Here is a 16,474-nt window from a genome sequence, read left to right as displayed (position 1 = left end):
TTCCCCTTTCTCTCCCAACACCATGGGGAAAAGCCTCACTCCAGCCAAGAGCTAAAGGCCAGTAGGAAAAAGCAGAAAGCCAAGTTCACCCCATCCCCCTACTCAATTCCAGCCCTTAGGTGTGTGCATTGGGAGGGTCTATACATGTCTCTCTGTTTCAGAGAGGGAGAACGGGAAGTATAAAAAAGAAATGGTGAGGATTAGGTACAGGATACATGGAAAGGGAAAAGAAAAAGACTAAGTTATAGCAAGGGGGGAGAGCAATGCCATTTAAAGAACTTTAGGGAAATTCCAATTAAAATGGTATTTTCTTCCACTGCAATGCTCCCATCTTCAAGATAATACATGAAAACACTGCTGACCACCTAAGGTGTTCCGAGCTTTTCAAAAAGCAGGGGGACCACATCATGATAGACTCTGGACTGTCACAAAACAAATAGGCCTGAGTTGGAGTAAAAACATGAAACAATACCATTTTAGCTTTTAGTTAGCTGCACAGACAGAAATGTTCTATTGAAAATCAATGCAAATGAACTAAGATGGATATCCATGTGTTCTGTTATCACCGCCATCTGTGTTGATGATGTCTGTCCCAACTTTCAAGTAAATGGGATAAACAATGAAATTGGTCTCCTGGGAGTTGAGATAGGAAATTCCTCTTTTCAGGTTTCTGCCGTAATTTCAACTATACACAAGTAACGTAATATTGGGCTTAAAAATAAGTCAGACTTCTGAGTTACAGAATATTAAACTACTGCTGTAAACTGTTTTTGAATAAATGCATTAACAAGATGAAGATGAATGCATCATATTCAATGTTGGTTCCATGAAATAGAGATCCAACTCTATAATAAATGCATAATATAATGATGATTCATTTGCTAAAGATATAAATAGCAGTTCCTATTTTACCAATAATGAAAGAATGATCAGTTACTTGCTGTTGGTAATTTTAAAAAAAATTCAAAACTATCCAAGGAGAGTTTTGAAAGACAGCAAACTGATTAAAAAAAAAAACCTCTTAAGATAAGCACAAAAAACAAGAGGCACAAGGTATGGATTTGGGAAAGGAGTCATTAACATTTTTAAAACTAAAATTCTTTTCATGGATATGTAGTCAAGATTCATAGGAAACCATCTTCTTTACAAAGTTACAATTGCTATTTCTGTAACAGAATCTCTGAATAAAGAATGCACAGCTGCCTAGCAGATGTATAATTTCAATGTTTAGCTTCCATTATTTCGAGGTTCCTTTTACTAGATGTTTTTGGATTTTCTATTTCCATCTGTTTTTTGACCTCCCTTAGTTTGTTCCCCCTTCTTGTTCTCTTTTAGTTCATTATGCCAAAAAAATACTCAAAATTAGAAACATCTTTTAATAAAAAAAGAACTTATAAGTTGGGAATCTGAGGGGGAGATACTTTGAGTAAAAAAAGACAAGCATGTGCGGGGGAACCAAGATAGGCATGTTTTCATTGCTTCATTTCGACTGGCTTATTTTTCTTATTTTAACTTTTCTTTTTCATGAAATTCACAGAAACGGATTTATGGTGCAATAAAAACAAAGAACATCTTTGAGCTTCAGTTTCTTCGCACAGTTACGCAGTATTTTGTGTAAAGGTAGCATTTTACAATGCCTAAATTGCAAAGAAACATAAATAAAAGCAAAAGATCAGAGAACCAGCATGGTCCAGTGGATGTTACAGGCCTGAGAGCCAGAAGACTGGGTTCTAATACCAGCTCCACTATTTGCCTGCTGTGTGATGTTGGCCAAGTCACTTAACTTCTCTGTAACTCAGTTTCTTTAATTAATAATAATAATAATGGCATTTGTTAAGCGCTTACTATGGCAAAGCACTGTTCTAAGCGCTGGTGAGGATACAAGGTAATCAGGTTGTCCCACGTTGGGCTTACGGTCCTAATCCCCATTTTCCAGATGAGGTAACTGAGGCACAGAGAAGTGAAGTGACTTGCCCAAAGTCACACAGCTGACAAGTGGCGGAGCCGGAATTAGAACCCATGACCTCTGACTCCCATTGGGATTCAATACTAGTTCTCCCTCCTATTTAGACTGTGAGTCCCCCATGAGACCTGATTATATGCTTGTATATACCCCTGTGCTGAGTACAGTGTTTGACACGTAGTGCTGAACAAATACTACAGTTAAGATTATTACTATTATTAAGGCTTTGGGAAGCAGCCTATTAGACTGAATAATTTCTCATAAAAGAATGGTCAAAGAGTTTAACAAGATCAAGTGCACACATCCTTGACTATCAGGTAGATAAAATCTGGATTCAACTCTTGACTACTTCTTAGTCCCAAAAAAGCAGGTGCAGATGTTGATTCATTTTCATCTAGTTGATGTGGGAATCTTATCTCTTCCTTCCTCAAGTTCTCTCCCAAGATCATCATACTATTTGTCTCAAAATAGAACCCTCAGGGACACTTGAATACTACCAAAAAAAGAACAAAATCAATATCAGCCTCCCTTTCTCGGGGGAGGAGATGCATGCAAGAGCAGCAGAACACCTGGATGAGTTTCAACTGTTACTAAAGTGAATTAATTTCTACCAAGTGCAGGGAATCGGGCTCTTCTGAGGCTTACAGGCCAGCAATAAAATATACTCCCGGCAAGTTGGAGAGCTGTTCAACTGGCTTCGTGGCCAAGAAAGATAAGACTTTCCGAGCCGGGTCTGCTTCTGTGCACACTGGTGATGATCCTAGAAGATTCAACCTGGGCTAGGGTCATGCCCAGTGCCCCAAGTCCTAGTCAATGGGGGACCAAAGGGGAGGGTCTGTGCTGTTGGGCAGGCTGTGGAGTGCAAAACTGAACCACACACCCTGGGCAGGGAGTGAAGTGAGCCAAACTTCCATGGAGATCTGGAGCAGACATAGCTGCTTTATGGTCTTTAGGACTGGCCATTATCCAGGACTGGTTCAGACCCTGCAACAGAACAGCCAAAAACAACAGATTTCTGGGGGTTTGCTCTGGTTTCAGCTGCAGTGAACTTGGACCAGACTAAGACACCTACAAGTCAAACAGTTGCTCCATCTACTACATTTTGCCCTCGGGAATCTTGCTCATTTGTTGTTCATCATTCCCCTCTAGACTAAGCTCATTAGGGGCAGGGAAGGTGCCGGCTAATTCATTCATTCATTCAATCATATTTATTGAGCACTTACTGTGTGCAGAGCACTGCACTAAGCGCTTGGGAAGTACAAGTTGGCAACATATAGAGACGGTCCTTACCCAACAACAGGCTCACAGTCTCCGTTGTATGGTACTCTCCCAAGTATTCTGTACAGGGCTCTGCACACAGTAAGCCCTCAAATACCAATGACTGACTGATCGATCATCACAGGAGTCCTTGGAGAGTACCATCTTAAACATCCTTGTGTTTAGAGATGTTGTATGAACTAGTTGTCTAGAGCACAAGCCTGGGAGACAGAAAACCTGGGTGCAAATCCCAGCTATGTGACTTGTCTGCGGTGTGATCTTGGGCAAGTCACTTAACTTCTCTGGGCCTCAGTTCCCTTACCGGCAAATTGGGGATTCACAATACCTGTTCTCCCTCCTACTTAGACTCTTCTCCCCATGTAGAACTTAGTACAGTTAGTATAGTGCTTGGCACATAATAAGCACAATTATCATTATCTGCCCTCCAAAAGCTTGCATTCTAATATACAATCTGATAATTGGACAGTCAAATAATAGATTTTTAAAGTTGTAAACCAACAAATGGTATTTACTGAGCACTTACTATGTGCAGAGCACTACACTGACTGGGACAGAACGCTACAACAGAATTAGTGGACAAGGGTCCCTACCCATAACAAGCTACAGTGTAGAAACGAGCTAACAGTCTACAGAACAAGCAGATAGAGTTGTGTGGGGAAAGATTTCAGATGTTTTGCATCTGTTTATTGTTACTAGTCTTCTATTATACTCTCCCAAGCACTAAGTACAGTGCTCTGCCCACAGCAAGAGCTCAATAAATAAGATTGAATGAATGAAGTGCCGTGGGGAGGAGGGGAGATTTTCCAAAGTGAAAAACATAAGGAACCTCAGTTTGGCTGTTTGGAAAATATTACAGGGAGAAGAAGCATGGTGCAGACCTTGGGCCTGGTCTATCATCAGAAGCACTTAGTACGGTGCTCTGCACACAGTAAGCGCTCAATAAATACGACTGAATGAATGAATCTGAAGCCCAGGATGGGCTTGGAAGGCTGCCACCATGCTGTTTCAGATCTCCTTAGGCCAAAACGACCAGGGTTCCAGGCAAGAATGGGGACTTACTGCTCAGCCACAATGCGGATGCACCCACCCCCCTATTCTGCCACCACAAAGCTCAGGAGTCCACTAGGATAGCTTGATATAACACAACCCGGTTTTCTTGCTTGGCTTGGCCCCCCACCCCAGGATGGGACATTGGATCTGAGGGTACAGAGTCCACACAGAGGCCAGCCCTAACCCACATCTTCGGTCCACGCTGGACCTTACCCTATAAGCTCCCCTGCTGTGGAACCACCAGAGGATCTCAGAAGTAGAAGTGATCTAGGAAGCGAACTTTTAAAATTCCCCCACAATACCCCTGAGGTGGAATGAGTTCTCTTTCCAGGGGCAATGGACTAAACCCTACAAGTAGATAAGGTTTCAGCGGTCTGGGTGCTGCCTGAAAAAACATTAACAAGTGTTCATGCCAAGTTTCGAAAGGAATCTGATCCAGTCATCCCCTCAAAGACTGATCCTCAAGATACCAAACAGTAAAGTCACTGGTCTATATGAAAAGAAGGAACTTATCGGGGGATTGAAAGAGGACATCTTCAGAAGAATATATTTTGCATTTATATTAGAGTAGTTAACCTATAATTAAGTACTGAAAGTGTCCCTAGGGCTTCCCACAACACTGAAAACAGTTCTTCCCTTATAGGTTAAGGTATCTTTTACGGCAGTAGCATAATCAGACTGCTTTTTTTTATTTGTCAAGAGTCCAGTTCAAAGTAATGTTCTTCATTGATGGGTGACTATATTTAAAAATCTTTTACACAAACAAGCTGTTAAATTCCATGCAGCTGACTCAGCTGACTTTTCTCCTCCTGCCTGGAACTCTTTCTCCCTTCATAACCAACAGACCACCACTCTTCCCATTTTCAGAGCCCTACTAAAACCATATTGCCTCCAAGAAGAGTTCCTCGACTAATCCCTCATTTCCTCACATTATTCTCCCTTCCTTCTGCATCACCTACACTCTTAGGTCCATACACTGTCCCAAGCACTTAGATACCCCAGCCCTACCCTGACAACACTTATGTAACTACCCTCAGACTCTGTCACTTCCTCTACTAACAAGTGATTTTAATGCCTGTCTCCCCTATCAATCAATCATATTTATTGAGCGCTTACTATGTGCAGAGCACTGTACTAAGCGCTTGGGAAGTACAAATTGGCAACATAGAGAGACAGTCCCTACCCAACAGTGGGCTCACAGTCTAAAAGGGGGAGACAGAGAACAAAACCAAACATACTAACAAAATAAAATAAATAGAATAGATATGTACAAGTAAAATAAATAGAGTAATAAATATGTACAAACGTATATACATATATACAGGTGCTGTGGGGAAGGGAAGGAGGTAAGATGGGGGGATGGAGAGGGGGACGAGGGGGAGAGGAAGGAAGGGGCTATCTTAAGGTCTTGAGAGCAGGGAACCGTGTCTGTCTACTCGACTGTACTCTCGCAAGCATTTAATACAGAGCTCCGCATATATTCATTCATTCAATAACCATGTGAACTCAAAAACCAGGATCTTAGGTCATTTTAACTTACTATTTACTGGCCGCCTAGACAGCCGAGTGGATTTTGCCACATCATGTTTGAATGTGTGATTATTACACTTATTTCAACTACCAAATCCAACTGCCTGATCCAAATCTCATCAGAAGCTGCAGAACAGAGAAAGCCACCTGCCTCAGCCAACTTCTTTACCCTCCCTGGGCAGCAGAGTTACCTCAACTCCCATCAGCTTTTCTCAAATTTACTCAAGGGGTGTGAAAGGGGCACTGATGTAGAATTAAAATGAGCCTAACCTCATTGCCCTCCTCAAATTCACACTTCTAAGCTTCTGTGCAGGGTGGGGAGATGCATGGGGAGGTGGCCTTCACATCCTTCTCCCTCTGTACTGAGACAAGGAAGAATGTGTGTGACCTTGGGCAAATCACTTCACTTCTCTGGGCCTGTTACCTCATCTGTAAAATACGGATTAAGACTGTGAGCCCCATGCGGGACCTGGACTGTGTTCAACCCAATTTGCTTGCATCTACCCCAGTGCTTAGTACAGTGCCTGGCACACAATAAGCACTTAAATACCACGATTATTATTATTATTAATTATTAAATGGAGTGCAAGTCTTGGAATACAATTATTTTGTTCTCAAGTGTGAGAAATGAGGTATTTTTTTTTGGAGGGTGGGTAGCACACAAGCAGTCGCCTAAATGAATGGAACATATCCCTTTTCCTTTAAATACTGGATTCTTTAGGAGAGATGAATTTAATCTTACTTTAGTTACTCCTTGACACTGCCTCAATCGTACTTAATGAGTGCTTATTGTGCGCAGAACCCTGCAATAAGCACTTGGTATTATTTACCCTCTGGTATTAAGATATTAACGTGCTTCCCCCACCTTCTGCTACATAAACCAATTCATAATGCAGTACTTTTTCATATTTTGTACAAGTTCCTTTGGTAGGCATGCAATCGATAGTCTATTCTTTTGTAAATTTTTGGAATATTTTTTGTAGTGGTTTCTTCCAGAACAAATAGAATTCAAGACTTGTATTTAAAAGGACTTTTGGAAACTATCAATATTTGGACTTCAGTGAGGCTTTTGAACATTTTTCATTGTGAAGATTATGAATCTTCATCCTAGGATAATATTTTCTGGAATACATTAGTTATAAAAGTTCCAGCCTAAGTTCCATAAAATCATTTTGGCCACACAATTTTTTCAGACAGTCTAAACCAGAAAACCTCCCCAGGCATGACTTCAGAGAAACAAATCCATCAAGACATTTCACATCGACCAAACCCAATGGTTTCCCTCAATGAGACAGAGTTTGACCCAACAAATTTGAGCTAAAATTGGAGGGAACTAAGTTTGGGGAAAAGGGACAAGATGGAAATAAAGTGTGATCTACCTTTTCAGGGACTGCATCAAGGCTTTAAAGAGGTGAGACACCTCCTGCAAGAATCGCCTTCAAGCCTCACACTGGAGGACAATGAAACCTGAAAATACCGTGGAATGCTAAAGTGGCAATCTGAATGCTAATTTGCCCTGAGGCTTAACCAGCTGGGACCCCTGGGGACCCCTCCCTTGAGCCAATTCCTTTAGCTCCAGGAAGCTAGAGAAAGGAATTATTCCCCAGCCCACTCTGGGCCTTTGGAAGATGGGGGTTTGTTCATTTCCTTGGCAAATCAGCTTTCTGAAAACTGCAGGAGCAACCTCCTGGTGATGCTGACAGGGGACAAGAAAGGAGCAAAGAGATTAAGTCAGCATGGGGGTTCATGAAGAAGAGGCAGATTTATAACCCTAGGCAGAGGCTTAATTACTCTTGTTTTTTAAAAAGAATTGTGAAAAATCCATCCCTTGTTTCCCATCCCCTCGACTTTATAACACAATGTTATCTGACAGCAGAACTATGGTGAAACAACTATCATGAACAGAGAACACTGCCTAAATGAAATCCTCAGGATTTCTAAAATTGCTTAAAAAAAAATCAGTATTACTACCATTTCATTTTCATCCACCTCCTGCCTGCAGATCTTATTTCTTCTAACACCGAATACTGCCTTCATTTACATATTTTATAAGAAAAAAGTTCAGCGCATGACTAAGTTAGGAGATGGAGGAAGAATTAAGTTTGGGATGTCAAAAGCAGAATCTCCATAAAATTATATGTGTCGTCTTGAAAACTTGGAAACTATTTTAAAGACGAATAGTTGAAACCCATTTTCTCCATTACTTAGGGTACCTGCCAAGACACGAGATCAAATGTTCCAGGGGAAATGCAGAAACCAGATGACATCATCAAGACCTAAAGCAGGGGGGAAGTCTGCTGTTCCAGCAGCTCTTTGCTCAGGATTGTTATTAGAAGCAAAAAAAAACTAGAACCCTCAAAAAAAAAAAAAAAGAAAAGCCACTACGTGTTTTAGTTGAACGATACCTGTGTAGTTGAAAGGTGTTGGAATTAAGGGTCAACAAATTTTGTCCAGTTGGCTGTTTTTAGTTGTTTTTGTTTTGTTTTTATTCCAAACTACCCCCAGTTCAGGTAAATTTGGTTCGGAGAACTTGGGTAATAAGCTTTCAATCTAAGAGACTACAAGGTTGACCTAAAAGAAAAATCTATTTTATTGGCACGTGGGAAATTCAGAACAGATTAAATAACTATGCCCTTCCTAGCAACATTGTTATACTCTATAAAATGGTTGAGTTGAACAACCTGGCTTGTGAAAATGACTGTCTGCAAATAAGGAGGTGGAGGAGAAAGAGAAAAATCAAAGCCAAAGCCTTTAAGGGGGTATACATTCCAGCGCTTAGAACAATGCTTGGCACCAAGAGCTTAGTACGGTGCTCTGCACACAGTAAGCGCTCAATAGGGTAAGCACTTAGATACCATCATCATCACCTGTATTTTGGGGAAGATTTAAAATTAGCAAAACCCCAGAAATTGCCAAATCTTCCCATTGGGTAAGATTAAACAGTGAAAGATAAGGGTCATATGATTAAAAACTATTCTATCCCCTGAAGATCGAGGGAATTGAGGGGGTTCCTATAAATAACATGAACACTATTTGAGTGCATACTGTAACAGCAGAGGTACAAACAATACATGTCTAAGAAGCACAGTCCTATGCTATCCTGAGAGACTGAAACAGGCAGCCTCCTTCTGAGTCCCTAACATTTTTGGATTCCAAATGCCAACGGACTTTCCCCACCTAAAGTTATATGCTAAAAATAAACCTACATCAAGTGGTTACTCCTGAAAGATACCAACTCCTTCTCGTTCTCTGCAACTGACTTCCAAGGGATTGAGCGTTTTTCTCTGAAAAGGCATTACCTAATTTGGAGCCATTCATCATTCGCTGCCTTCTGCAATTAAAACGATTTGGGTAATTTAATCAGAAATGAACCTTCGTTGGTAACACAAAGTGATGCAGACGACGCATGCATACACAAACAAGTTAACCAGATCTGCTCCTTATCTAAAAAAACTATACGAAAGACAAATCAGGGATTTTGCCCAAGATTTAAAAGTTTGGGCATGTCCAAAAAATTCTTCTCTAAACCCGGACTGGTTTTCTAGCCCAAATTCCATCATACCACCACCGATTCCAAAGAACTCAAAAGCATAAAATCAAAAGCCAAAGATCTGAGGAAGACAACCGCCAATGTAAAAGATCCAACGTGTTTTAAATAAAGCAAAACTGAATTAGAAAGCCTTATCAATTAACCTGTTGGAGCAGCTAATGAAATAAGAGTCACATTTTTCAAGAAGACTTTAGGAAACAAAGCTGACAGCACTGTTTTAAATGTCGGGTATCTTCCTTATGGGACAATTCACTATTATAATTCTGGTTTACACCGTTCTGCCTTCTTAAAATAGAAAATAAACGGAAAACAAATTGCTTTTCAACCAAAAGTTATAGGGCTCAAGCTTTCCCAAACAAACTGGACCCCTCCAGGAATGAAATGATACTTTATATTTTCAAGATCAGCTATGACAACTCCAGGCCATACAGCACCAAGTTTCCTGCCCAAATGAGGTTTTTCCCTTTTATGGAAAAGAGAATCCCCTCCTCCACGACCTCCCACCCCATCCCGGTCCCCTTTCCAGTAGCAAATCTTGGAAAGTCACTGAAAAAGGAATCCGCTTGATGACTCCAATCTCAAACCCAAATCTTTTTTGGGGGGGAAGAGCTTTCTTTGAAAAACTTTGCGGCAACACAAATCCCCTGATCCCAGGAAGGATGGACCAGTTAAATGCCCCCTGGGCTGTACAACAGGTGACAAGCCCGTGGTTGGGTAGCCTCTATGTTGCCGATTTGTACTTTCCAAGCGCTTAGTACAGTGTTCAGCACACTTAAAGCGCTCAATAAATACGACTTTATTTTATTTTGTTAGTATGTTTGGTTTTGCTCTCTGTCTCCCCCTTTTAGACTGTGAGCCCACTGTTGGGTAGGGACTGTCTCTATATACTGCCAATTTGTACTTCCCAAGCGCTCAGTACAGTGCTCTGCACATAGTAAGCGCTCAATAAATACAATTGATGATGATGATGACTGAATGAATGAATGAAAAGAAAAAGATGGCACACGATTTTAAAACCGGGGACAAGAAACCAGTAACAAGTAATGAGGGTCGGGGAGTGAGAAGCGTGTGCGTGGATGTGTGTGCACGCACGCGTGTACATGTATAATAATAATTATGGCGTTTATTAAGCGCTTACTTTGTGCAAAGCACAGTTCTAAGCGCTGGGGAGGTTACAAAGTGGCCAGGTTGTCCCGGGGAGGTTCACAGTCTTAATCCCCATCCATGCATGTATGTGTGCATGGATGCCTGTACATGTATTTGTGCGTGCATGTACACGTGCATGTGTGTGGTCACGTGTGCTTTACTGGCGCCCAGAACTTTTACTTCTTTCCCCACATGGAATTCTTCTGGCTTTTGCATACTAAGGCCCCAGTTTTAAAACAAAAAAAAAAAACAAAAAATAAAACAAAAATTCAGGCGGCCCACTAACCCAAACAAGATGGTTTTCCCGGAGGCATTCGTTCATTCAATCGTATTTATTGAGCGCTTACTGTGTGCAGAGCACTGTACTAAGCGCTTGGAAAGTACAAGTTCCGGCGCTGGGGGAAAGGGGAGGGAGTCTCTTTTGGAGGGGGGGCATTTAAGGATGACAGTTTGCACCCCAAAAATAATAATAATAATAATGGTATTTGTTAGGCGCTTACTATGGGCCAAGCACTGTTCTAAGCGCTGGGGAACCACCATCCTAATTCACCCAGACCTAAAACCGGGGGGACCCAAGAAAAGAGGAGCAAAGGGTGGGGGGGCAGAGACAGAGACCCCCAGAGACACAGGGAGAGACAGAGAAGCAGCATGGCTCAGTGGAAAGAGCACGGGCTTGGGAGTCAGAGGTCATGGGTTCGAATCCCGACTCCGCCACATGTCTGCTGTGTGACCTTGGGCAAGTCACTTCTCTTCTCTGAGCCTCAGTTCCCTCACCTGTAAAATGGGGGTGAAGACTGTGAACCCCGCGTGGGCCAACCTGATTGTACCCCCCCAGCGCTTAGAACAGTGCTTTGCACATAGTAAGCGCTTAACAAATGCCATCATTATTATTCTTCTCTGGGCCTCCGTGACCTCATCTGTAAAATGGGGATGAAGACTGGGAGCCCCCGTGGGACAACCTGATCACCTGGTAACTTCCCCAGTGCTTAGAACGTGCTTTGCAACTAGTAAGCGCTTAATAAATGCTATCATTATTACTACAGTGCTTTGCACATAGTAAGCGCTTAATAAATGCCATCATTATTATTATTACCATAATAATAATAGTAACAATGATGGCATTTATTAAGCGCTTACTATGTGCAAAGCACTGTTCTATGCGCTTGTAACCTCCCCAGCGTTTGGAACAGTGCTTTGCACATAGTAAGCGCTTAATAAATGCTACCATTATTATTAACAGTGCTTTGCACATAGTCAGCGCTTAATAAATGCTATCATTATTATTACAATAATGATAGTAAATGCTATCATTATTAGTATTACAATGATAATAATGATGGCATTTAAGCACTATGTGCAAAGCACTGTTCTAAGCGCTTGTAACCTCCCCAGCGCTTGGAACAGTGCTTTGCACCTAGTCAGCGCTTAATAAATGCTATCATTATTATTATTACAATAATATGATAACAAATGCTATCATTACTATTAGTATTGCAGTGATAATAGTGATGGCATTTATTAAGCGCTGACTATGTGCAAAGCACTGTTCTAAGCGCTTGTAACCTCCCCAGCGCTTGGAACGGTGCTTTGCACATAGTCAGCTTTTAATAAATGCTATCATTATTATTATTATTACAATAATAATGATAATAAATGCTATCATTATTATTGGTATTACAATGACAATGATGATAGCATTTATTAAGCGCTGACTATGTGCAAAGCACTGTTCTAAGTGCTTGTAACCTCCCCAGCGCTTGGAACAGTGCTTTGCACATTGTCATCGCTTAATAAATGCTATTATTATTACAATAATAATGATAACAAATGCTATCATTACTATTAGTATTACAATGATAATAATGATGACAGTGTTTATTAAGCGCTATGTGCAAAGCACTGTTCTAAGCGCTTGTAACCTCCCCAGCGCTTGCAACGGTGCTTTGCACATTGTCAGCGCTTAATAAGTTCTATTATTATTATTACAATAACGATAATAACAAAGGGTATCATCACTATTAGCATTGCAATGATAATGATAGCATTCATTAAGCGCCGACTATGTGCAAAGCACTGTTCTAAGCGCTTGGAACAGTGCTTTGCACATTGTCAGCGCTTAATAAACGCTATTATTGTTACAATAATGATGATAACAAAGGCTATCATTACTATTAGTATTGCAACGATAATAATGATGGCGTTTATTAAGCGCCGACTATGTGCAAAGCACTGTTCTAAGCGCTTGGAACAGTGCTTCGCACATTGTCAGCGCTTAATAAATACTATCATTATTATTACAATAATGATGATAACAAACGCTATCATTACTATTAGTATTGCAATGATAATAATGATGGCGTTCATTAAGCGCTATGTGCAAAGCACTGTTCTAAGAGCTTGTAACCTCCCCAGCGCTTGGAACGGTGCTTTGCACATTGCCAGCGCTTAATAAATGCTATCATTATTATTACAATAATAATGATAATAAAGGCTAGCATTACTATGAGTATTGCAATGATAATAATGATGGCGTTTATTAAGCGCTGACTCTGTGCAAAGCACTGTTCTAAGCGCTTGCAACCTCCCCAGCCCTTGGAACGGTGCTTTGCACATAGTCAGCGCTTAATAAATACTATAATTATTATTACAATAATAATGATAATAAAGGCTAGCATTACTATTAGTATTGCAATGATAATAACGATGATAGCATTTATTAAGCGCTGCCTCTGTGCACTGTTCTAAGCGCTTGGAACCTCCCCAGCGCTTGGAACGGTGCTTTGCACATTGCCAGCGCTTAATAAATGCTATCATTATTATTACAATAATAATGATAATAAAGGCTAGCATTACTATGAGTATTGCAATGATAATAATGATGGCGTTTATTAAGCGCTGACTCTGTGCAAAGCACTGTTCTAAGCGCTTGCAACCTCCCCAGCGCTTGGAACGGTGCTTTGCACAGAGTCAGCGCTTAATAAATACTATAATTATTATTACAATAATAATGATAATAAAGGCTATCATTACTATTAGTATTGCAATGATAATAACGATGATAGCATTTATAAAGCGCTGCCTCTGTGCACTGTTCTAAGCGCTTGTAACCTCCCCAGCGCTTGGAACGGTGCTTTGCACATTGCCAGCGCTTAATAAATGCTATAATTACTATTACAATAATAATGATAATAAAGGCTAGCATTACTATGAGTATTGCAATGATAATAATGATGGCGTTTATTAAGCGCTGACTCTGTGCAAAGCACTGTTCTAAGCGCTTGCAACCTCCCCAGCCCTTGGAACGGTGCTTTGCACATAGTCAGCGCTTAATAAATACTATAATTATTATTACAATAATAATGATAATAAAGGCTATCATTACTATTAGTATTGCAATGATAATAACGATGATAGCATTTATAAAGCGCTGCCTCTGTGCACTGTTCTAAGCGCTTGTAACCTCCCCAGCGCTTGGAACGGTGCTTTGCACATTGCCAGCGCTTAATAAATGCTATAATTATTATTACAATAACAATGATAACAAAGGCTATCATTACTATTAGTATTGCAATGATAATAACGATGATAGCATTTATTAAGCGCTGCCTCTGTGCACTGTTCTAAGCGCTTGGAACCTCCCCAGCGCTTGGAACGGTGCTTTGCACATTGCCAGCGCTTAATAAATGCTATCATTATCATTACAATAATAATGATAATAAATGCTATCATTACTATTAGTATTGCAATTGCAAAGAGTATTGCAATTACTGCCATTATTGCAATCATTACTATTAGTATCGCAAAGAGAAGCAGCGTGGCTCCGTGGAAAGGGAACGGGCTCTGGAGTCAGAGGTCATGGGTTCGAATCCCGGCTCTGCCACTTGTCAGCTGTGTGACTTTGGGCAAGTCACTTAACTTCTCTGGGCCTCAGTTCCCTCATCTGTAAAATGGGGGTTAAAACTGTGAGCCCCCCCCCCGTGGGACAACCTCATCACCTTGTAACCTCCCCAGCGCTTAGAACAGTGCTTTGCACATAGTAAGCGCTTAATAATAATAATAAGTAATAATAAATGCTATCATTATTATTGCAATGATAATAATGATGGCGTTTATTAAGCGCTGACTCTGTGCAAAGCACTGTTCTAAGCGCTTGCAACCTCCCCAGCGCTTGGAACGGTGCTTTGCACAGTGTCAGCGCTTAATAAATGCTATTATTATTATTATTACTATTATTAGAGAGGGAGGGAGAGGGAGAGGAGGAGCTGCCGTCCCCTCCACCGGGGCCTCCGGCGTTGGTCCTGTCCCGCCAAGAGGCTGGCACCCCCAGCCCGCCACCCAGATTTCGGGGGGCCCCGGAAACTCACCCGAATGTCGGGGGACTCATTGTCCGGGGGCGGCCGAGGGGCCCGGCGGAGGCCGACGGGGATGCTGTGCTGCGAAGGAAGGCGCCCGCCGCGGACCGGATCACGGCGGAGGGTCACGTCGGAGCCTGCTCTCGCTCGCGCGCACGCGCGCACGCGATCGATCCTGCCCCACCGCGCCCCACCCGGCCGCTTCCAATCACTGCAGCCGCCGCAACCAACCCTGCGGCCGACGCGGGGGGGTGGGGGGCGCGCGCGCGCGCGCTCGGACTCCCCCCGCGCACGCGGACGTCGACTCTTCCAACCGCCGCCCACCGCCTCGCGCCGGTCCGCGCCCGCCCCTCCCCCCCCCCCGCCCGGCTCCCCGGAAGCGGCTGAGGCCACACCGGAAGTGCGGCCTCGACGGGCTCCCCCCGCCTGGGCCCTGAGGGGACAGCCTCCCCCCATCTTCCCCAGCCCTCTGTTTTTTATAATAATAATAACAGGATTTGTTAATAATCATCATCAATCGTATTTATTGAGCGCTTACTACGTGCTGAGCACCGTACTAAGCGCTTGGGAAGTCCAACTTTTTTTTTTTTTTTTAATGGTATTTATTAAGCGCTTACTATGTGCAAAGCACTGTTCTAAGCGCTGAGGGGGTTACAAGGTGATCAGGTTGTCCCACAGGGGGCTCACAGTCTTCATCCCCATTTTTACAGATGAGGTAACTGAGGCACAGAGAAGTTAAGTGACTTGCCCAAAGTCACACAGCTGACAATTGGCGGAGCCGGGATTTGAACCCATGACCTCTGACTCCAAAGCCCACGCTCTTTTCCACTGAGCCACGCTGCTTCTCTTGGCAACTTGGCAACATATACAGTCCCTACCCAACAGTGGGCTCACAGTCTAAAAGGGGGCGACGGAGAACAAAACCAAACATACTAACAAAATAAAATAAATAGGATAGATATGTACAAGTAGAATAGAGTAATAAATATGTACAAACATATATACATATACACAGGAATAATAATAATAGTAATAATAAGAAGAATAATGATGACATCTATTAAGCGCTTACTACGTGCTAAGCGCTGGGGAGGTTACGAGGTGATCAGGTTGTCCCACGGTGGGCTCCCAGTCTTCATCCCCATTTTCCAGATGAGGGAACTGAGGCCCAGAGAATAATAAGGATGACATTTATTCAGCGCTTACTACGTGCTAAGCGCTGGGGAGGTTCCAAGGTGATCGGGTTGTCCCACGGGGGGCTCCCAGTCTTCATCCCCATTTTCCAGATGAGGGAACTGAGGCCCAGAGAATAATAAGAAGGATGGCATTTATTAAGCGCTTACTACGTGCTAAGCGCTGGGGAGGTTACGAGGTGATCGGGTTGTCCCACGGGGCACTCCCAGTCTTCATCCCCATTTTCCAGATGAGGGAACTGAGGCCCAGAGAATAATAAGAAGGTTGACATTTATTAAGCGCTTACTACGTGCTAAGCGCTGGGGAGGTTCCAAGGTGATCGGGTTGTCCCACGGGGGGCTCCCAGTCTTCATCCCCATTTTCCAGATGAGGGAACTGAGGCCCAGAGAATAATAAGAAGGATGGCATTTA

The 16,474-nt window shown here is 42.4% G+C and overlaps 1 protein-coding gene across 1 annotated transcript in view; it reads right to left on the bottom strand.

Annotated features, from left to right (window-relative positions):
* BMPR1A (bone morphogenetic protein receptor type 1A) overlaps positions 1-14,975 on the bottom strand; it is a 127,582-nt gene extending 112,607 nt beyond the window's left edge. The window contains exon 1 of the mRNA XM_038744265.1: positions 14,882-14,975. The gene's annotated coding sequence lies outside the window, so the exon portion shown is untranslated. The remainder of the gene's footprint in view (positions 1-14,881) is intronic.
* Between the last annotated feature and the right edge of the window lie 1,499 nt (positions 14,976-16,474).

The sequence above is a fragment of the Tachyglossus aculeatus genome, chromosome 3 (assembly GCF_015852505.1).
Source record: "Tachyglossus aculeatus isolate mTacAcu1 chromosome 3, mTacAcu1.pri, whole genome shotgun sequence".
Taxonomy (NCBI): Eukaryota; Metazoa; Chordata; class Mammalia; order Monotremata; family Tachyglossidae; genus Tachyglossus; species Tachyglossus aculeatus.
This window is presented reverse-complemented; position numbering and strand designations above follow the sequence as displayed.